The following is a 24,253-nucleotide window of genomic DNA, read 5'->3' as shown; positions in this document are numbered from 1 at the left end:
TCTTTTCTTTTCTTTTCTTTTCTTTTCTTTTCTTTTCTTTTCTTTTCTTTTCTTTTCTTTTCTTTTCTTTTCTTTTCTTTTCTTTTCTTTTCTTTTCTTTTCTTTTCTTTTCTTTTCTTTTCTTTTCTTTTCTTTTCTTTTCTTTTCTTCTCTTTTCTTTTCTTTTCTTCTCTTTTCTTTTCTTCTCTTTTCTTTTCTTTTCTTTTCTTTTCTTCTCTTTTCTTTTCTTTTCTTTTCTTCTCTTTTCTTTCCTTTTCTCTTCTTTTCTTTTCTTTCTTTTTTTTTATAATTAAAAAAAAATCTTATCAGTTTCCTGTGATAATTTACTGAAACAGAATGAATATATGGCAGAGCATCTGTCCCTGTTCTTTAATATCAGCAGAAAGATGCAGTTAGTCACTTTTTACTAAGCTGCTTTTAACTTCAATAATGTCCATACTGTTTCACAAATGTGTTTGTTTGTTTGTGTTTTGCTGCAAAAATATTGTAAGTTATTTTCTAAATTAAACTTTTCCAACCTTGATAATTCTGTGATTCTGTGATATTTAATTGTTAGATTATGGATACCTCCCAGATGGTGAATAAAGTAGGATTTACCCCATTTCCTGTCAGTCAAAATAGTCTAAGCAAGTTAGAGAGGCTTCCTCTCTCTTTGGTCAAAGGAGAACAACTACCTTCAGAAAATGGGTCGGGAACCTACATTGAATATTTATTGTAATAGAGAACTTGCAGAGGTATATTAGATAGCACACCTGGACAAGATGGTTATTTATACAGTCTGGAAGTTTCATTCCACCAAGAGAAGTCAAGTGAAAGTATGGATTTATCTTTAACTATTTATTGCAATTCTCTGCAAGTTCAGTATAAGGCCATCTCACACTGGGAACATCTTCCCAAGTCAGTTTATCAAGGTAGTTCTACAGCCATGCAAGATTTCACTACAGAAAAGCAGTAGAAGGATGAGGACAAATGACATTTGTTAGATCAGGGATTACTAATTTACAGTTGGCTGATAAGGCATTATGTTCAAAAATATGCATTATATTGCAAAGCACTGTTCAAATCCAGATTTCTTTTAAGCAAAATAAGCAATGATGTCTGCAGAACTGGAAAGCATTTAGCCAGAGCAGCCATCTGAGTTTGTTAACTTTGTTAAGTAGGAAAAATGTGAAAAACTATGTAGATTAGTTTCTACATTGGACAACTCAGGAATTCAAATGACATTATAATACTGACAATTAATCTTTGCAATTCTTTTGCACATACTTAATGCAGTTACAAATTTGTACTATTCGGTAAACTTACTCTCTAAAATCTGACAGGCACAGATAAATGAACAGAGTTTTAATGTGTTGGCCACTATGAAGTCATTCATTTTCATTTTAAATCTCACGATACTTATTACATTTAGCAGGTAACAAGCAAGGTGACAGCAAAATCTGATGTTTACAAAATTATCTCAGTTAATCCAAACCAGATGGTTTAAGTAAAATGTTAGAGAGAATGAAAAGTAAAGTGAAAAGGGAAATAACAGACAGAATAAGTAAGACCAAAGCAATCTATATACAAAGAAAAAATTCCGTTGCTTGCTTACACCTGTCTCAAGAAAGGAACCATTAGTTACTGTATTAATTGAGAGGTATTTGCTTAATCTCCAACTGCATAAATAGTAAAATGATAAATAGCACAGTTTTGAAGTTTTTTTGTGCAAATCAATATTTTGGCATCATCTGGAACACTGTAAGCACTACTGCATAGCACTGGGTATGAGATTATGCACAAAATCCAAACCTTTATTTGAACCAGGCTTTGCAAGATCAAGAGTCTGTGCAGAGCTAAAGAGAATGAGTTGCTAATGTCAAATAAAGTAATTGAGAATGAAGGCAAAGGCTGTCTGAATCTCCTGTTTCCCTTAATTTTATTGGTTACTTACTCCAGAAATACTACATGGAAAAGAGAGAGAGAAAGAATTACCGAAGTCATAGAACACACTAACTTTCACTAAGAATCACTAAGACTGATTGAAAAGACTGGGAATATTTTTACAAAGAACATAGAGAAAGGTATGATGAATGAGTAACAAATAAGAAACGGTCACAGAAAAGAAATAAATACCTGTTCTTTTAGTCTTATACCAGAATTGGAAAGGCAGCATAATGACAATAAAAAATCAAGGATTAAAACAGTAGGAGTAAAGATTTCTTTACATGATATGTAATTAGACCTTGGGACTCATTTCCAACAGCTAGAGAATGCTAACAGGAAAAATGGGAAAGCCTGCTAAACTTTACAGCTCAAGACAGAAACTGAAAACTTAAGGAGATCACTTTAGTGGACTGGTATCTGACTTTTTAGGGTATTTGTTTAATGTCTATTTAACATAAAAGTCGACAAAGGTGAAAGAACGAATTTAACAGCCACACACATAACCTCTAAAGAGATAGAAGAGACAACACCAGAGATCAGGAACCCAAGATCCCTGATTGATGGACTACTGAAGGAATCACCCAAGGCTTTGAAGAAGTTCAGTATGTCAAATTTATGAGATAGAGTTTACAACAGGATGTTTAATATAAGAACTGAATTCCTAAAAAGTTGAGAAATCTAGGTGACTTGGAAAAGAACTAGCACATGAAAATGGAGTGTGGGGAAAAGAGCTCCTACATAAGCAAACTGTCAATATGCTTCTGAAACAGCCCATTTACATTTACATTTACTCTCAGTAGTTTTCTTCTGATTGTTTTCTGTGTGTGTTCTCCAGTGTTTATGTTTGCACGTGTATTGTACATGCATGCAGTCTACCCTTTTTCTATAGTAGAACTTCAAGCCAGACCATAAGGTAAATAGCATGAGAGCCTTAGTGCCACCAACTGGAGGAGAGGCTACTGACAAGAGGGTCCTGCCAGCTGGCGACCTTGCATGAACCATCTGATCAGATTCAGATGTTAGCAAATCTCTGTGTGATGTTAGTAAATTCTCATCCTGATCTTCATATCTGGGTCTACATTGCATTTTACAGCTGTGAGATCTTGTTGTGTTCTTGTGGCTGCCAATCAAGGCACTGCTTATGTGGCTGTGTTGATCTGTGTGGCAGCTGTATTAATGTTGTTCGTGCATCTGCATGTTTAGAGATGCTTACTACAGGATAGGTCTGCAAGTGGGAACAACAACACCCACATCAATAGCACTAGGAGATGAGGAACACAAAAGATGAGAAGCCCACGAAGTCTGGAAACCTTTAAAGATCCTTCAAAGACAATTTAGGCCAACTGCATCTGGTCCATTTTTGTCTAGACCAAATTTTCTCCTTATGATGACAAACTTGCACTTCTTTTGGATGGTACTGGTAACTGCAAAAAAGTTACATGACCACATGGCCATTGGTATGATAATATATATTCATTTATTTCTGAAAACTTCCTGGATAAAAACTCACTTCTTAACTGCTGAATGTTATATAAACAAAGTGTATCAAAACATCCCCAAGAAAATGCATTGACTCAATTCTGTTTTTTGTTGTAAATAGAAGAATTGTTTGTGCTTAATATTTCAACCATCCTTACCTGTAAACTTTCCAGTTCCAATTCATTGTGACAAGCAGCCTATAACAAAAAGATTAATATTTACTGTAGTAAGTAGTATGCATATATATCATATTTTATGCAAGATATTTTTCAGACTTAGTATTATGTAGGTAGCAATTTTCCCGGTTGTAAAATTTAGTTAACTTAAGAGAGACCTATAAAAATTAGGCTGCATATATCAAATACACTGGTAAAATGTCACAATGAAATCCATAATAATAGACATTATAACTGTGCATATGCAGAACATTGTTTCAATTTGTTTTGGAATAAATCCTGCACTGCATAAAGAACCACAGTTCTTATTGAATTTAGTGGTGATTTGACCTGAATTTAAAAAAAGAAAACAAAACAAAAAAAACAAACATGGTTTAAGATTTGATTTTTTAGCAGTGAATTATGCAGCACCACAATATTATGTTTCACATCAGCCAAGTGCTTCTGGAAATTGCCATTTATTTCTGAGGTTTTTAAGGACATTCTTAAATGATGTGCTGATGAACCCACAAAGAGCAGAGCATTGCCAGGACTACATAAGCATTTTTTTCCAACAAGCAAAAGTAGGTTTTCAAAGAAAAGCTTCCATCTGCATATATTAACAGGTGCAAAATTCTCCCTATTCTAGCAGTAGCAGACAAGTCCAGAAGTGGCATCCAGAAGTCTACATTTGCACCATTATTTACCAGATCTCGAGTACCTTCCATGAAAATATGAATGCTCCAAATATGTTTTAATTGTCAGAGCTACCTATTAGCGAAGAAAAAAATATTTCTATAATTTATGAACAGCTATTGGAGCTATTGTGAGGGAAGGGAAGGGAAGGGAAGGGAAGGGAAGGGAAGGGAAGGGAAGGGAAGGGAAGGGAAGGGAAGGGAAGGGAAGGGAAGGGAAGGGAAGGGAAGGGAAGGGAAGGGAAGGGAAGGGAAGGGAAGGGAAGGGAAGGGAAGGGAAGGGAAGGGAAGGGAAGGGAAGGGAAGGGAAGGGAAGGGAAGGGAAGGGAAGGGAAGGGAAGGGAAGGGAAAAAATCCATATGACAATGATGAAGAAAGCATTCTCAAAATAATAGTTTTCTTTTTTTCTATTTCTCAAAAATATTTTAGAACGTATTAAAAGTAAATATTTACCATGCAATATATTGGAAGGTACAATTGCATGTAATACTGAATGGCCCCTTTAGGCTTTAGTTCAGCCATCCAGTGACCACAGACAGAAATATAGAATTTATTTTCTCAAAGAAATCTTTTGTTTCTTTGTTACAATTTCTGAAATGATAATATTTGTGATGATGTAAAATTATTTTTTTTTTTCCTTTTTGTTAACATGGAACAAAGTTTATATGTGTAATATTTTTAGGTCACTCTGAAAGTAATTCCTCCTATTTATGTCCATGGCAACTACAAAGGAAGTAGAAAACTACTAACAGATACAAAGGTTTACACTGTATCTGGAACAAGGCAGCCCCAGCCTCTCCACACAGAGGCTGCCCCAGCTCTTCCCATTGCCTATACCTGGACATGGACAAGCAGTTCATTCTGTCTTGAGGAACGGGCTGTAGTCTGGTCACAGAACTGAAAGAATATCACTAAAACTCCTGATGAGAAACCGAAAAATGTGCTGTACACTGTGGCTGACTGCTAGTCTTGGATTCATACCCAAGAAACTCAGTGACCTTTTTCTACCATCTGATCCTTCTGCTGCCTGAGTCGCCTCCTGAAAACCAGTCTTCTACAAGCTGTCTATCTACGCTCTCATTTCAGCTATAGGAGGTATTAAAAAAACCATTACTACATGGTGCTTTTCTTCAATATCTTCAAGGTATTTTCATGTTATATAATATACAGACATAGCACTTTCATCCATAAAGGATATTTATAATCATTATTTTTTCTAGAAATAATATAGTTACTCTATATCAGAGTGACTAGAGAAACAACACTGTGAAGTTGTATATGTTCAATAAAGGAATTAACAAGATGAAAAATATTCTGAACTGGGGAGATACGTTAGCAGGATCGGTAATAATTATGCATGGTTTGATTGCAGTTCCTTGTATATGTTTAACAATTTTTTTTTCTGTGTGCATTTCAAATGAAATGGATACTCTTGGGCACCAAATAAGATAATAAATGTAAGTTAGGAATAAAAGAAGAGTTTTGCAAAGAATGTGAAAATATGCATTTTTGTCTCTTGGACTGCACTTAAAGATTTTCAATTAGTAATCACTTTAAATCTGGGTGCTTAGGACTCTCTGAATAATTTTGTTTAGGACTGTTGTGTTTCTCATTTTCTACCCCACTGTCCCAAAACACAGATATCTCATTTGCATTACTTTTAGCATACTTAGCTGTTTATCTTTTAAATGGCCAAAGAAGTATTTTTAGCACTTAAATACATGGTAAGAAATGCAGCTATATTTCTAAAATCATCAGGAAACAAAGTCATGAGATGTGTAAATTATATTGAATTATATTGAATTTTCCATGTGGTAAAAATAGACTTAAAATGCAGCAAGCACATGAAATTGTAAATGTTAATATTCAAAAAATAAGCTATTACAATTAGTCATCATTTATGACTTTTTGCATTTAAAAATGGAAACAGACGTTCTTTAGCATTAAATATACAATTACGACAATCATTGTTCTGACAGTAAAAAAAAGGATATATGCAAATTATCCCACCAAAACCAAACACATAAAACAGAAATAGCCTGATTAAAAAAGCCTGAAGATTCCCTCATCTTTTTTTTTCCCTTCATTCTTTTCCTTTGTATCTTCACAACCTTTGGAATATATCCAAAAGACTACTTTATTCACTCACACTTCAAAATGAGTAGAACTTTTATAAACCTAAACTAAAACCTTATTTCAGGGCACAATATAGTCTCTATAAGCTCCTGATTGCATTAAGCCAAAAGCTGGGATACTCGTCAAAACCAGTAATAAAAATATTTGTGTAATAATGAAAACTACTGGTCTAATAAAGTAAAACAAATGCTTTCTTTTCTTTTTTGGGGGCAGATCAGAATTCTTCATACTCAAAACATTTCAAATTAAAGCACAAGACAAGAAGAAAAAATGTCTCTACTATGTTTTCATCTATATTCCTTCTGATCCACTTCCTTTTCTGCCATCTTGCAACTGTCTTCCAAACATTACTAATACTGTTTCTCACTTTCAAATTTTCAGCTAATTAACTAATTACAACTCTGAAGTAACCTAAGTCCTCAAATGTTTCAGAATGCATATACCCTGGTTTGATATGGAAACTTCTAGTTTACACTGACAGCATGTAAAAGACGGAAACTATTTACAAAAGACAGAATATTGAGGGTTATCATCAATGAGAACACATTAAAGACATGGAGGCCATCAATTTCGTACAGCATAATAATCTTCTCAGCCTAAACAAATAGGGAATTCAATTTAAACATGGCAGATACAATGTCACTCAATCAAATGATGGATATCTACTAAACTGAAGTTTGCATCATACTGCAGATAAGAGATGTCTTATGAATAATCAGAATTTTTTTTTTTTTTTTTTTTTTTTTTTTTTAATTCCTCTGTTATTTTCATCCTTTCTGCTCAAGTTACAACAGGTTTTCAAATTCCTGAGGAAGTGACCTTGAACTAGAAACCTCTGTTTCTTAATGCTTGGAATTAGTCCACTCTTTCTATACAATATGATTTCTTGCATTGAAATGTCTTCATATCAGCAACTTCTTCTGCCAATATCAGCTAGTAACATTTCTCAAAGGTTAAAACTCATATATTCAAGAAATTTTATAAATGCTTGTTGCTGAGTAGCTCTAAGACCTCAAAACTCCCTAAATTGTATCAGAGTTAAAATGTTTTAAAGATTCAACATGTTTTGTTTTTATTAAGAAACATAATTTCTTCAGAATAAGAAGTCCATAACATTTTCTAAAGACATGAAACTTTCACATTTGAAATCCAACCATACTATTCAGCGTGACTTTACTGTATAACTTGTATGATATGTAGCTGAAACATTACCATTAGTCTGTGCTCTCAATCACATTTGACTAATACACAGCGTGAGAGGAACACAGCTATTGATAACTCTAATTTCTAACAGTTTGGTCTCCTTTTCACTAAGGTGTTTAAAAATATGTTACGTGTAAGTATGAGCATAATTATCAAGAGCTTCCCTAGGAATGGTACATTAGTAGAAAGACTCTGAGTTCTCATTATTTTTCCAAAGACTTGAGTTTGAGTTTCCCTCTGGAATAATGCTGACAGCTGCCCCCAGCTAACACAACTGTAAATGCATTTCAGCCATTTTGTCTAGAGAGTCAAAGCTACTGGACATATTATCAATTATCTTGGTTCATTGAGCACATAGAGCAAAGAACATGGATTCTTTAATCATGATTCCTAGCCCCAGATGCTATTTTTGACCTACATACACTGTTGAATTAGAAATGTTGGCTCGGCATATCTGTTAGGATGTCTTTCATTCTGGTGCTCTACACAAAATAAATAAATAAATAAATCAGTACTGAAATTCCCCAGTCAGCATGAGTGGTTTGAACAAGTACCAAAACATGTTTAATATTGTGGAAACATATTATACAGTATGCATTACAGACTGACTCCAAACCTTTTCTTTTTCTCTCAGCAAATAGAGTCTATAAAGAAAGCTGCAGGGCCCTGAGGCAAATCAATTTTTATAGCCATAAAATTGTTTTGGTACTTTATTTTCTTAGTAGAAGTAAGGAAGAATTTCTGATTGATGTTGTTTTCTGATGTCCAATTAATTATAAACAAAGATAAAGAGACAAGGTTGTTATCAAAACAGTAATGTCAAAAATTAGCAACAAATAAATACAAGCGACAGAAAACCTGAAATACACAGTTTACTGTGAGCTTTTTCACCATATTGTGTACATAGAAGAGAGCAAAATTTGATCAGCAAATAGTCAGCTCATCTAGTGTAGCAAGAATGAATCTCAGTAAGTTTCTGAGCAAATTCTTCATTACTGTAGAACTAAATTATGGGGTGAAATTTGTTTTGACGTACTGTGCATTTTGATTATTTCCTGGACACAGAGGATGGACCTATAGATAAGAAAAAGCAAAAATACAGTTTCCAGCTACAGAATGCAAAAGGAGAGTTCTTTAAAAATTATAATCCCTACCTCCAGAAAGACCCAAAAATATATAATCAAATAACCGATTTATAGAGAAGTAGAAAATACAAGAAGCTAGAGTAGATTTGTCAGAACAAATCACGAGCACACTTCTTCCTACAAATGACCAAAAGATTTCTTGGGTTGTGTTATAGATCCTGAATTAAGGAGGGCTTTTGACACCAGTTAACATGAATTGCAAGCAAATTAAAGGAAAAAGATTGTTACAAATGAGATCTCCCATAGGCAGGTTGCAGTAATGTCAGAGAAAGGAAAACATTCTCTTTAATTTACATAGAATATGTAGTGTTGTTTAGCCTAAGAAAAAGGAAGATGGATAATATTAATCAAGCACAAAATAAGCTGTTACAGAGAGATTTTCTTCTTCATATTTATTTATGGTGGACATAAGAGGTTGTAAACCGCAATAGGAAAAAATCAGGGAAGCCTTAGGAAAAATCTTGAGTGCTTTGGACTAGGGATTCAGAATTTTGGGCAGCAGGAGAGAAAAACAGAGGGGGCAGGGCATTTACTCTCACTGGAGGGATTTAGAAATGGAGATGAAGGTCTGCCTGGAATGGAATAGGTGCCGTTGATACTGCCTTGACTGAAGAGACAAGATTAAATTTAGCTCAATACAATTCAATTTTTCAATGATAACTCCCTTGCCACTGCCTGCTGAGATCTCTGCTGTTCACTCAGTACCAGCTTTCAAGTTCATTGGTGGCTGTCTAGTTTCAGTTTTGAATACCTCTTATCTTTTGAATAAGAAAAAGACAGATATAACATCCTCAAGATATGATAAATTGATTTGGAAACTCTTACGAATGTGCTGCCTCACTTATGCTTAACTTATGCTGTCTGAGATGAAGTAGCAAAAGCTGAGATGTGTATGTTTTTGCGGGGAGGTTACAATACTCCACTGCAGAGGATATAAGTCATAACAAATCAGAAATTCTTTGTGAAGCAGGAAGCCTTATTTTAGGTTATGGAATACCTTGCATCTCGCTCTAGTTTATAGGAGGGAGAGGAGGTCCTTTTAATGTATGTATACCTGATGGTGAGATTAAGACACAATGGGTAAAATGTTAGTCCGACCAGTTTATTACAAATCCTAGTCATTTAAGGAGATGGAGAAGGGAAGACGGGCCATATAAAAGATAGGAAATAAAAGCAAGGGGTATATGTAGGAAGCAAGAAGAAGATAGTCACCGTCATGGGTCCAGCATGGTTTGTAGTTCAGTAGCTGATCTTCAGTAGCGGTGGATTGCCAGGCATTGTTGTTCAGTTGGCTATGACAACTGTGACTAACTTTCCAGTGGCAGTACAAACTTATAAATAAGTCCAAAGTGGTCAAGTCAGATCTCTTTGGAGTGACAGCTTCTAGCTTTGGGATCTGAGAAGAAACTCCTTTGTTTCTACCTTCCAGGTGTTGCCAGTGGATAAGAGGGAACAGGGAGGTGCCCACCTGCATTCTGTTTTTCACAGGACACAATGGTATTCCCCAGTTTTCCCATACCAAGCTGAAGTTATTTGGTCACAGGTCAGATCTTCCACCAGTAAACACTCCTGAACACTCTCTTCCAGAGGCAAACAGCTCCATAGAAAAATGCTTTCAAATGTAAAACTGTCCACACAGAGATGTCAGACTGCCACATGGTAACACTCACCTCTCATGTCCTAGAAAAGTCAGTCTTATTACAAGAAATGCCCCAGAAAGGAAGCTTTGAGCCAAAAACAAGGAAGGGTTAAGACACCATGTTTACTTTACTTTGTTTGCTAAATGAAGGTGACTTTATTTTTTTATTATTTTTTGGGGGGGGCGAGGGGATGACAACGACATTTTTCTTGGGCATAATGTCTTTATTTTGGCAAAACTAAAAATAATAATAATAATTTAAAAAAAGATCTGAAAACAATAATTTTAACAAAAACCCCAAATTAGAAAGTTTACCATAAACAATACATACACAATGGGTCCATCCAACAGATGGGCTCAGGCTCTACTTTTACGCAGTAGCTGTCCCTTCAACTGTCATACCATCAACATCAACCTCTGAAATTGTGGATGAATATAATAAAACAGCCCCTCTCTGGATAGAGTTGCTAACCAATAAATTTGGCCCTAGATCAGGTTGCCCAGGATCCCATCCAACCTGGCTTTGAACAACTTCAGGGACGGGCCATCTAGAACCTCTCTGGGCAGACTGTGCCAGAACCTCACCACCATTTCTGAGAGAAAAAAAATTCCCTTAAGCTTCTTATCACATAAAAAGTACTACTGAGCTGAGTTATTCAGTGATTTGATATTATGTAGGGATTGGAATAAAATTTCTAGAGGAGAATATGTTATGATGTCATGGTTTTGTGGTGTGATATGTTTTAGTTCAATTCTCTCTTCTTCTCTGAAATATATGAAACTGTTCCTAAACTACTTTGGTAGATTTTAATCTAACAGAATGTCTTGTCCCATAAAAACAGAAGTATGTATAGTTGTAACAAATTCTGTTTCTGAACCGTAAAACAGATATTTTGCTTTAGAGATAAGATTTAGGGAAAACATGATAGAATTAAATAGATATTTTAAAACTATTTTAACTTTCATAATTTCCATTTCACTTTAAGAGTTCTCAGAAGTTTCAGAAATAATCTAAAGATCATTGAAACATAGATCAGTTTTCTTTCCTGTATTCTATCAGCAGCATTCCCAAGCAAATATGATGCCCTGCTCCTACTGGCAATATTGCTAATTCTCCCAAGAGTTCCTAGAGTTCAAAACATGAGTTAATGTTAATCGAATATCTTTTATTTATCATAGCAGAAAATTCTCTGTGGTTCATCCGAAGAAAGCACACCTTGTTGAGCATCTGTTCCTTATCATCTACACTTCTAAATCAAAATTTTCCCTGTGATATCCAAGAGAATCACATATGTATTAAACTAGCAGAGGGAGATCTCTTTATCTTGCCTTCCTTTCCTTCTGCATCTCTCTTGTAAAGGTTATTTAAAAGAAAAAAAGAAATATTCTGCTTTGACTTATTACTTGGTATATGGTGCTGTTGTTGCTGGGAAACACTAGGAATGAAGGGGGAATTTCACATTGTCTGAGCAGTTTTAGGTATGTTATCTCTCATTCTGCATACTTTTCCTTGTCACCTGCTCCAAATGCAAAGCCAAAATCCTCAGGCGAACAAGAAGCATGTCCCATTTACTTTGTTTCTTTTTCCATGCAATAAGGTATACCTACTGTTTTGTTGTAGTTGTTTTGCCTTCCACTAAAGAGAAAGGAGACATCATTACCAAATTCACTGTGAAATAAACTACTTGAAATTGTTTCCATTACAGTAATCATAGGCCAGGTCAATTATGTATGGACAGACTGAAATGTCTGCAGATATTCATCTACAAAATAAATGTTTTGTACAATAACACTAAATACAGAAGGTGTTATTCATAATTCCAATGTTATGTTTTCTTCAATACCCATAATTGATGTTTTCTTCAAGGTTTAGTCACTATTCAATTATTTATCTCTTCCATATGTGTGAAAATATGTAACAAAATGAATATACAGAGTAATGTGTAAAATTTATTGCATGAAGAAATTTCTTGGAATACATGTAAGTGCCTCTCTTCTGTGCTTCCTGGAAAAAGAAATTACATGGTTTTAGTAAAGGTGGTTTTGATATCAACATAAAAATAATTTCAGCTGATCCTTTCACTTAATTGGATTTGATATGCATTGCAAACTAAGAAGTACCCTTAAATCAGCCGCAAAAATAAGCCAAGCTTTAAAAATCATGCAGCTGCAGACACTTACAACATACATTCAGAGTCACTAGCAGGTCTATGCATCATTTTTCTTCCTTACAAAAAGGCTAAACAAACCATTCATACTTGTAGAGCCTCAGGGTTGGATGTTGCAGGGTATGAAATGTCCAGAGATGTACTTAAACAAAAGTATGGTTCTAGATATAATCTTATTCCCAGATAGATTTCAATTATGTATTTAAACTGAGGTACAGAATTTAGAACTTTGATGAATTAATATGAAGGTTTTTACTCTTTCTGAGATTATGTCATAGGAAAGAAGAAGTAACTTTTGATAGCTTTTTCAAGCAAAAAACAAAGTATATGAAACAGACTGAAACATCATATAAAATTTAATTACATGCTTATGATATATGTCTTATTCAAAGAACTCTGCAAAAACATTTTTATATATCTATTGTTTTAAAAGTACCTTCTTAAGTGGCAATTCTGGCACATTATAGTAGCTAGCCTGTGAAAGCCCCAGTGAACCATAAAAAAAAAAAACAGCAAAATACAATTGTATGGATTGCATGGATACATCTGTCATCACTGTGAGCAAAATGTTTACTTTAGCAAACAGTATTCTATTAAATTTCAAAGCAAATTATTTGAATTTAATTTGTAGAGCAGACCTCCCCCACTTTTTTGTAAGCCTTGTTCATTTAGACATTAAAAGCTAATGATGGCTTTGAACTCTAGAAGTAGATGCATGAACTTTTGCACTTTTCCTAGATTTAGGCAACACAGAGGAGATATTTACCACTTATTCGTTGTTGAACTGAGAGTCAGATTCTTTTCACCTTAGACTGATAGTGTTTAAGCTGATCATGTTTTAGCTAGACTAAAAGTCATTCTTTTCCCTGTATGAAGACCATAGTCCTCCATATGTAAACACCGAGAGTTTTACTTTTGTTTACATTTGCATCCAAGTATTCTCAACTTCATATTATAACAAAAATTTTTATTTTCGAATTACGCTTAGGGTACAAGATGGCTCTTGTTTTTTCTCAAGATTTTTCATTGTTATACTTCTTGTAATAGCAAGAATAAGGTAAATTCCTATTTGTGGCATAGATATTTCTTTTAATGAGTATTTACTAGGGTAAATAGCATAACTGAGCAAAACACAGGAAGAGTTGATTAAGCATACCAATTACTTATGTCAAGTGTTTACAGAGGGGAATCATTAGTTCAGTATCTGGATTCTTGAAGCAAGTTCTCCATGCCTAATGCTTATATCATTGTTTTCAACATATGAGTATCTCAAGGATCAGTTAATTTATCTCTACTACCTAGAACATTATTTTATTATAGTCACTTTTATAATGAGAACAAAGTTATTCTTTTCAATAAAGAAGGGAAATAGTTCATTTGGTAAAGAAATTTCAGACTGGTTTCTGCATTAGGCTATAGGTTATCTCCTGCTAATTTCACCATATTTAAAAGCTAATGGATATGACTTCAGTGTGCAAGGTACTGCCCATAAGGATTCGCACAAACTTATGAAGGATGCCAGAAAGACTGTGGTATTAGCTGAAGAATCCATTTGTTAAATTCCTGGCTTTATCAGAGATATTGTTATATTTATTATATTACATTACTTTTATTTATTTATTTTTAATTAAAGCAAAAATAAAAGATTCTATATGACATCTAGATAAGCATTTTCTTCAACCTAAAATGAAGCACATTTCTTTGTCTTTATTATGAAATATTTTACCTTATTCTATAAATAAAACAACTAATTTTTATAGAAAATAAGAGTGAAAAGAATAAATGGTTTTGAAATGTTTGGAACTGTTTTGTAAAACACTCCTTTTAGTCCATCTTAATGCTCAAACTAAGAATTATAGTTAATAGGATTTGAAGAGAAGTCAAATTGCCTGTGAAACTCAAAATGAAATTTCTATTTAGAAGTAGTCCTACTTCCCATAAAACTCTATCTTTTACCATAACAAAATATATATATATAAATGAATGAATGAGTAAATGGATCAATGACAATCCACTGAAAGAAGAAAAGCAGGCTGAGTTTATAGGTAGGTGGAGTTAGTGCATACAGGGTTCAGTACTTCTTTATGATTATTACACAAGATTCAGCAAAGAACTTGCACGCACAATAACAATACTTCTTGTTTCAGAAAGGCAGTAAAATGAATATATGTCAGCCAAAGTATCTTATATTTGGACTGTAGCTATGTTATTGTGAGAAGGGAGGGGGTGGAAGCCTAACATCATATTCTACATGGATAATACAACACTTATAAACAGCCATTGCCACTTCCATAATTCTGGTGACTTTCATCAGAAAACAACTAACAATTGTCTTAGCAATATTTATGAACTGACACTTGGGAACTAAGAAGAAATTTCTGAATAATTATTACTTTCATGTGGTCACTTATGTCAGTACTGAATATCTGTACAAAATTCTTAAAGATAGCTTCATACACACTTCCATATTTTTCTTGCTGGCTATGTATGTACTTAGCAGGTATGACCACTGCATGTACGATACTTCTCATCAGCAGCAGTTCCTGAATTTCACATCCAGAGTGGAATGCATATCCATGAACATGGTCTTAAATCTTTGAGAAATGGCTTAATTTCATTAAGATGACACAATTTTATTGGCATTATGCAATTTTCTCCTGGGATACTGGCATAACTTACAATGGCTTCAAGTTAATTATTGATACTTGAAGAGATTTTAAAATTAATTTATTAAGGAAATTTCCAAAAGTAAAAATATGTTTAACCTTCCCTAATTGTCAGCAAAAAAGAAACAGCATAAGTATACCTAGCTTCACTCTCACATTTGAATGAATTTTCCATCAAACATTTAAGATGTTCTGTATTTGTTGTAAAATTACACAAGGCTCACAACAGGTCTAATTTAAAGCTCAATGAAATCCTTGAATGAGTTTCATTGTCTTCGTTGGATCAGACTTCCTGATATGAGGAATAATGGCAGATAATCAGTAAGAGAGTAAAAATAAACCTGGTCTCTCATGAACACAAGGTGAAAGCTACCATGTATAATGTAAAAATGCATGTGGGGAAAGTGACAAACAGACAAATGAAAAACACAAATGGGAAATCCTGAGCAGCATTCTCAAACAGATCATCTCAATGATATGCTTGCTGATGACTTTCCACTAGGTGATAAGCATAACAGGAAATTGTAATGCATTACAAATTCCGGTGAATTGCTCAAAATCTCAAATTCTCTTTTGTCTACCAGTGATTAATTCATGCAGGGAAAGGAATGTTTCGCAATTAGTGTGCTAGTATGTAATTCAACATGTGGTAAAAATCCATAATTGCTATCTTAAAATATATACCCATGCTCCAAATAATGACTTCTGGAATTTGCAAAACTATATGTTCTGATCTTCACTTTGAATGTGTACAATACCCAGTGGAAATTTATGTTGTGCTTGTGTCCTGATAATGGCAAAACTTTTTCTATTACCTCATACTCTTTCCTCAAGACTCAGAAGCTGTCATCTTCTTTTTATTTATTTATTTATTTTGTTTAGGCTTTGTATTGGCATCTAAAGATGACTTTATCCCTGCTGGTATGACATTTTTTTTCAGTAATGTGTGTTATATTTACTGCTACATTTTTGTGTAAGGTACAATAATATCACACTATTTCTCAATTGTTCATTGTTTCTTTTTTCCTTTAGATTTCTAAACATTTCATTGAGTAGACATTTATTACTGCCTGTTCAGTGCAACTGTAGTTATCCAGTTAGTCATATAATTTTAAGACAAGTTCACTGACATTTATCTTGTAGAGAATTACACCTTTCATCAAAATATAGTAAAAATAATGTGGGCCATTCTGTACCACTTTTTAAATAGATATTTCCATTTAGATAAGCCGCATAAAAAGGAATGAAAAGACAGTCTAAAGTGAAGACTGGAAAATAGATGTGAATCACAAAAGGCAAATTCTGTTATGTTTGTATTACTTTTGATGAATTAAGTACTTGGTTATATAAAGTCCCACTGTTTGCTAATCTGTAGCTGAACTGAGGTGTTAGTATACATAAAGCCCTATTAAAACCCAGAAGGAGCTATTCCTGTCTTTGAGGTTGCCTCTTTATAGTTTCTGATGTATTCTGGGTCTATGTACCAACAGTCCTTACAGAGAACTACCTAAGTATTCTTATTTTTCTAAATCACATTAGTTTCCAAAATTGTTCAGTGAAGTTTATGATTAAATTATAAACTTTAAATAAGGAAAAATATCTGTTATATTTTCACAAGGAGAAAGTAGAAACGCTGCAAGTTTTTAATAGAACGTATTCTGAGAATCTTAAATATATTTTTCCCTCACAGTTGTTTGGTATTCATGACAATTATTGGCCTTGTATGCAGATTTATGTATATTTAAAACAAAGTTATTTATGAGGATTCATGATTAAAATTATTATCCATTCCACAGCTTGGACCACAGTCCTTGAGTTCTTCGAAGATTTGACCTTTCAGAAGGTGCAAGGGCATTCCATGTACCTCGTGTAGACAGCTACTGACCTTGCAATGTGTATTATTTCCTTGTGTTTACTCATAACTGAAATTTATTTAGTTACCTACTTAGATTATGCAACAATGCATTACATAGGTATATATGTAAAGTAGGTGCAGAAGGTAAGTGCAAAGAATCAAATTAAACAAAGTAGATACATATATCCTTGACTATAGTCAACATACTAGCAAATTTATTATTAGGTAATATATCCACTATAAGGTTCATTTCTCACCCACTTTTAGTTGTGTGTATGCCTAAGTTGTGACTAAATTAGGAAATTTCCATTTAAGTTATAACTAGAGTATTTTTCATTTACCGGTACGGAGAGATGTTGTTGTATGTTGCTTTCAGTATGACTAATTTTGTGGCTTTCATTCAGAGGTCCCTATCTCTCCTTATTTACTATAAACACAGCTGATTAACATCCTCTTGGATCTTTCCAGCACATAGAGAAGTGATTGCGCAATTGAGCCCCAGAAACTACCACATTTTGTTTTTTGAAACTTTAACAACAATGCACAGAAACATGTAGGACTTTCACTTAGTTTTTCTATAGAGGCATAAAAATGAAGTTCAACAAAATTCAAATGTACACTTAAAATTTACTAAAAGATAGAGGAGGTTTTATTTTTCAAATTTAGAGAATTGTGCTCATGCACAGAGGCAGCCAAAAGTATAGTAAACTAGTGCTACTGTTAAGATCTATGGATCTTATTGTATTTCTTATAATATTTTAACAGTTTGCTCAACACAAAGTATTTTGGTCTAAGAAGAGACCATCCAGGATTCCAAGGTTGTAATAACTTGGGCATGTTGTGAAGGGAATGGCAGGGTTTGGTTTTTTTCTTCATGATTATGTAAGAAAAATTGGTTGGTAAGATGAGAAATCTATGAAGACTGTTCATAAGTAATACCTCCTATATTATTTTGTTGATCCATGACATCAGAGGTGAATACTGGCGATATGGCAGTAGAGGTTAAACCTTTGTGCCAATATTTCATTACATTTTGATGCTGTTTGACAGATGGTGGGAGAGGTGCAGTTTGACAAAATGGCATCTGATGTGAAAATGCAGATGAAGAAAATTAATTCCTCCAAGAGGAAAAAAAAAAAATGGCATGAACTAACATTCATCAGTGCCCGCTGAAAGCTTATGGAGACCAAACAGGTTGTGTGTTTCAGCAGTGACAACAGCAGCAGTAGGTGTCCTCTACTGGTTCAGATTTTCCAGAGCATGGCATGAAGGCTCTTGTTCATTGCTGGTAAAAATGCATATGTAATGGTGGTGACTGTGTTGAAAAGCAGTGTTTTATAGCTGAGAATTTGTTCCATCAGATTTTGTTATTGTGCTCTTTGTATTTGTTGTCATTTTCATGGATAAACACAGGAAGCATTACTTTTGGAGTGATCTACCTATTTTGGCATTATTTATAGAAATTAAGATCTCCAGTTAAGAAAAACTTAGCTATGCATGTATATTATTTTAATCTCATCAATTTTATTGTAACTGCATAGTTTGGCTAAAGTTTAAGAACTTCTCAGTATTATGAAACTTAACAGTTGACTGGTATTTTGAAAAATCTATGCTAATGGTAGCAGCACTGTGGTACTAATATATTTTAATAGATTATTCTTATTCTTTTCCCTGATATTTAATTAATCACAGTCTAACGTTCCTTGAATTCTTTCACAGAATGTGAGCTTTCAAAAAGGCCATGATTACTTCACAGAATCACTGAATTGTAGGGGTTGGAATGGACCTCTGAAGATCATCCAAACCCCTGATAAAGCAGTTTCCCTTCATGAAGTTACACAGGAAAGCTTCCAGGTGGGTTTTGAGTGTCTCCGGAAAAGGATACTCTACAACCTCTTTGGGCAGCCTGTTCCAGTGCTCTGTCACTCATTTCATGTAACTCATGCAAGGGCCTGGCCCTGCAAGTAGTCAGATTTCTTCTACCCAGAAAGAGCATCAGCACTTGGTTGCATGGTGAACATTGAAAAAAGAATAATCTGAAAAAATACAGTGACAAACAGCACAGGGCTAAGAAAATGGTATAAACATTATACCAATTCATGGTATAATGTTTAGACTGCTAACCGGAAGTGATGAGCAGAAGGAAAGAGTCTGGGAAGAATATAGTTCAGCAAGGGTACAAATCAGTTATTATAGTATTTGCAGTTTGTTTGCTTTTTGATTTGTCATATTTCTCATTTTAAATTAATTTAAAAAATAAAATTAAAATGTAAGCTGTTGAAGACTAATGTAAAGAGCAAAAGCATTAACAGCCAGATCACAAAAGGTTGGTATGTTTTAAAATACAGGATTTTCAATTGCTCCAATAATTCTTGGACAGCCCCCAGGAAAGAATCATTCTTCAAGAAGCTGCTAATTTACAATAAAATGCTGGTTAATTCATTTATTATCTTAATGTAAAAGATTAACCCTGCTTGCAAATACTAGAATGGACCATTTTATATAAGGCTAACATCTGTTATTGTTTTAATAGTGTATATTGGGATTTTTATATTTATGTCAACAGACAATCATCCACATATACATCCATATATGTATCTGTATGTCTGTATTTATGCCTTATCTACAAATCAATTACATAGAATTGGAGATAGAGAGCTCAGTTTCGTAGCACAACACTCTACGAGATAGTGTCCCTATGGCTGTATTCTGCAGGATCGCATCAACATGTTATTTTCAGTTCTAAAAAGAAACAGCACCACCTTGTATTCTGAAATAAAGCTACAGCTATTTCATATCTTAGTGGCTATACAATATGTACACATGCACAGAAACACTTATTCACCAAAAAAAGTTAGAAATGTCAAAATAAAACACTAAACCTAGAAACCTCAGTTCAGGACATATATTTTTAGAAGAATATCATTACAGGGAGCTGGATGAGTATTTGAAAAAAAAGTTTCTTTTTGTTACAGAAAACCCCTGAGTTTTGTTCTGGTTTTGAAAAAGATTAGGCTCAATTTGCATTATCCACAGGATCATACTACTTGTTTTCTGATCTAAACAATGATAGATGTTGGTGAAAATGCTTTAGAAACAAAGTTCCAAAAAGGTCTGTATAAATTATTCATCAACAGACTCATTAGCTGATACTTGCTCTGCTGCACTTTAAATGTTTGTCATTGAAAGCAGAGATAATGCAATATGATGTAGGTAACTAGCCATCCTCCACTGAGAAGAAAAGTGAATTTTTATGCAAAGCACAGCTGAAAAATATTATTTGTCCAAATTATATACTGAAAAATTATGAATACATTAAATGTAAATTATTATCTATAAGTAAATCATTCTTAATAGAAACAAATGATATTTGTAATGAAAACACTTTGTAACCAACCTTTAACTGCTTATAGAGTCAAAAACATTTCTTCTCTTGTGAGTGCATCATGTTTGCTAAGACAAAAATGGCTGGAAAACTGCCCTTCAATCAGATACTTTTTTTTAACTATTTCATTAATCTACCAAACTAAAAGATCCCTTCCAGAAGTGGAATTCATTAAAACTGCAGTCAAGTACTGTGTCATGTCTCATTTTGTTTCCTCTCCACTGCTTACAGCACCCTACAGACGGCAGGAGACAAATGTTCTTTCACTACCAATTTTGATTTTTCTATTCCTAAATACTGATTTCTCCCATGTCACTCATCTTCTAAGCTCTAAGGGCAACAGTCAACACCCAGTAAACCTGACTGAATTACAGTCTAATCCTTATGTGACACCAAAATGTGATCACTGCTAATTCTCAGGAAAGAATGCAGATTTGACCTCAACTGCTGCTGAGAATTTTTAAATCTCAGTACATGCACAAAAGAAGCAGTTAAACTTATGCCTAAAAATGGTTTTGGACAAACTTTTAGATAAAGGATTTTCTGAAATTTCATGGGATCCTTTAGAATATGTGTGTCTGAACTTTAAGGAAGGACAGAGCAGCTGGAGTCATGATATCAGCACAGCTGCAAGTACTGGCTTCTTTTTCATAACCAGCAATCAGGATTAGTAGAGTATGAATATTGCTGAGTTAGGCACCTTTAGAATTCACTAGCAAAAAAGTATTTTGATTTTCTAGTTTGCAGAAAATAAAAGAAAACCGATGTGGCATGTATACAGTCAATTCAATGGCACACAGAAGACTCCTGGAGAACTTGGCATCATCCGCGGGTCAATCAATTCTAAGAGATTAGTGAGGAAGGAGAAGACAATATGAAAAGAAAGACTGAAACAAAGGAGACTAAACAGAAAGTGGTAACTGCAGAAGAAAAGAAGGTATACAGAATTGGCATTTTTATTAAAAACCACAAGAATTACAACATTATCTGAACAAGAGAATGACTGAAGATCTTCAAACATTCATTTAATTTACAGCTACATAGGCTCTTCCTGCCTAATGCTTTCTATATCTTTCACTAGCAACTTTCTTTTGATATATTCCAAGTCATTTTATCATTTTGGAACAGATTTTTAAAAACTTGAAAAGATTTTAAGAAAATTTAAGCTGGCTTAATGGCAACTGTTGCCCAACTGTGAAAGTGCTTGAACTTGTTCATTCATGAGATCTCTCATGTAGAACCACCATTTATGAGCTTCTCTGCTTTTTGCAATTGAAAATGAATTCCAAAAAGAACTTTCTTCAGTCCCCATAGAATCCATAGCTGCTGTTGGAGCAATTCTAAAATTCACAGGAGGAGAGAAACATTCACAAAATATAGTAACAATGACTAAAAAAAAAAAAAACATGAACAAAAAACGCCATATTCCTTTTGCTCTCCCTTTGTGTTCGCAAAAGCTAGGTAACTAATAAATTCATCTAAGAGAAAAGAGTGATGCTCATAATGATGACATGATTCTGTGTGATCCAGGACTTTTCACATAGTCGACAATATAGATGATGATCAGTGTTTAAGAGAGTTAATGGTCTGATGGAAGATTTATGTCTTAAAAAAAAAAACAAAAAAACCAAAAAAAAAAACAAAAAAAAAACTAAAAAAAAAAACTTGGGGTTTTCAATAAGGCAGAAATTTGTTGTCATGTATGGAAATTTGGATTTCCTATCATGCTTTTTATAATTTTTTGTCTACATCTTTTCTTTGACATCATGGTAAAAACAATGTTGTTCTGTTTCTTGAAATCCCCCACCTGTGGGACAAAACTATACATATATACATATATCCACAGGAGCAGCTAATAAAAATAGTAAAGAGTATTTGATTGTTACATAGCAATTTCATAAAGAAATGAAAAAAAAATGCTGGTGGATGTGGACAACCGCATTTTGATTTAAATGTATTTTGCTACTTCTACAACTCCCATGAAGCCACAGAAGGAGCGGCTGATCTCCAAGCTTTTTTGAAGAGCTCTTCCTGCCTCTTTCAGTTAAAAACTAATAGTTACAGTGGGTATACTAAAGCCTTTTCCTGTACATTTTTATAGAATTCTTAATAATGACTTACTCATGTATGCAAAGCGTATGTACACATAGGGATGTTTACATCATCTTTAGTATGTAGCAATTTCTAGAACATTCCACAATATAATAGGGGTGTTTTGTTTTGTTTTGTTTTTTCATCAACAGACACAGTCTTTTTAAATATATAGATATATTGTAATTTCTGCATTTAGCATTTATGATAGCCTTATTAAATTATTCATAAATATTACTCTTTACTAATTATCTTCATTAACTCACCACAAATAACTTTGGACTAGTAAACCACTACATTAAAATAAATGTAGTCATTCTGTTTCTAGAATGTAGAAATGTAATGGAAAGATCCATTTATCCATAGTCTATTTTATTTTCACAGAATTCATCTATAAGAATAAATCAATTACATCCTGTATATGGAAAATTAAGTAAGAATGTTCTAAGGCTGAATCAATGATGCTACATTATATTATATCACTGGAATGCTAAAGCATTCCTACATGGAAAATAGTTTCAAGTCAATTTGCATTTGCACTAATTATTAGTCCATAGACTAAGTTTGCTGTGAGTCTATGAAATGTTCTCTAGAACCAGAAAAGTACACTGATGTTAGTATTTTCAAGTACAGAGTATGCTGTAATTTATGTACTTAGAGCATCACAGATGAGAGGGGTTTTCTTGGTGGAATATTCTGCCTCTTCTACTGAAGCTGAGAGCATGAGTCTTCAATTAGAGGATGGGAAATAAAAGATGCTAGCACCAGTTCTTTTCCTGATTATACTAAATAAGTGAAAGGAGGAATGTTTTTTCAGGTGTCCACTGTGATGCAAGAGAGCTACTGACTAGGATATACATGTGCCTGGTGAAAGTAGTGGTCCAAGAGAGTTACATGCAAGGAAACATTTTGCATTCCTTCCTAATACATCCTCCTTAGCCAACAGAACTTGGTTTCACAGCTGTCAGTGTATGCGGCTTCAGTTCCCTCTCTGTCATCCATTCTGACATGAGCACTTGCCAAAAGTGATAAGCTGCTTTTCTGCATTCTTTCTTTACAGTACCATAAGCAAAAACTAAAAGTAAGAGAGGAAGAATTACCAGAAATTGATGCAACTCTTGTCCTTGGTAGAGATATTTCTTTCCCATTTCTTATGAAGTCAAAAAATTATTAGTGTGATTACTGTATGAAATCCAATCACAGTGTGTGAGAAGAAAAGTAATACAAATTTGAAATTGGAACAAGCAGCTTAACAGCTTTCAAAGGTGTTCTGTGTGCTCTCGGTATTTCCTTCTCATCAGGCTCTGGCAAGAAGCCCAAGGCCTGAATGGTTTTGTACATTTTACTTATTAAAATTCTCTGGAAACAGATTAACTTCCTTTGTGAGTTATTTGTTATTGTTTCACCTGCCATGGAGAGAAATAGCAAGTACTCTGATGAATATAATGAAGGTGGCCTACTTTCAGTGTAATGAAACCATAAATGCCTTTAGTTCGACTTTTGGAATACTACTGTACATGGCATGTTTTCCAGTTCCTGCAGGGGGAAAAGAAAGAAAGAAGGGAAGGAGAGAGGGAAGGAGGGAAGGAGAGAGGGAAGGAGGGAAGGAGAGAGGGAAGGAAAGAGGGAGGGAGGGAGGGAGGGAGGGAGGGAGGGAGGGAGGGAGGGAGGGAGGGAGGGAGGAAAGGAAGGAAGGAAGGAAGGAAGGAA

The 24,253-nt window shown here is 34.1% G+C and overlaps 1 long non-coding RNA gene across 1 annotated transcript in view; it reads left to right on the top strand.

Moving 5' to 3' along the window:
• LOC107311942 (uncharacterized) overlaps positions 1 to 23,913 on the top strand; it is a 76,250-nt gene extending 52,337 nt beyond the window's left edge. Inside the window, exons 4-5 of the long non-coding RNA XR_001554315.3 lie at positions 18,787 to 18,921; positions 23,361 to 23,913. This is a non-coding gene — a long non-coding RNA (uncharacterized LOC107311942). The remainder of the gene's footprint in view (positions 1 to 18,786; positions 18,922 to 23,360) is intronic.
• The last annotated feature ends 340 nt before the right edge of the window (positions 23,914 to 24,253 follow it).

This window comes from Coturnix japonica, chromosome 3, assembly GCF_054131305.1.
Source record: "Coturnix japonica strain WE chromosome 3, WE-NBRP24, whole genome shotgun sequence".
NCBI lineage: Eukaryota > Metazoa > Chordata > Aves > Galliformes > Phasianidae > Coturnix > Coturnix japonica.
This window is presented reverse-complemented; position numbering and strand designations above follow the sequence as displayed.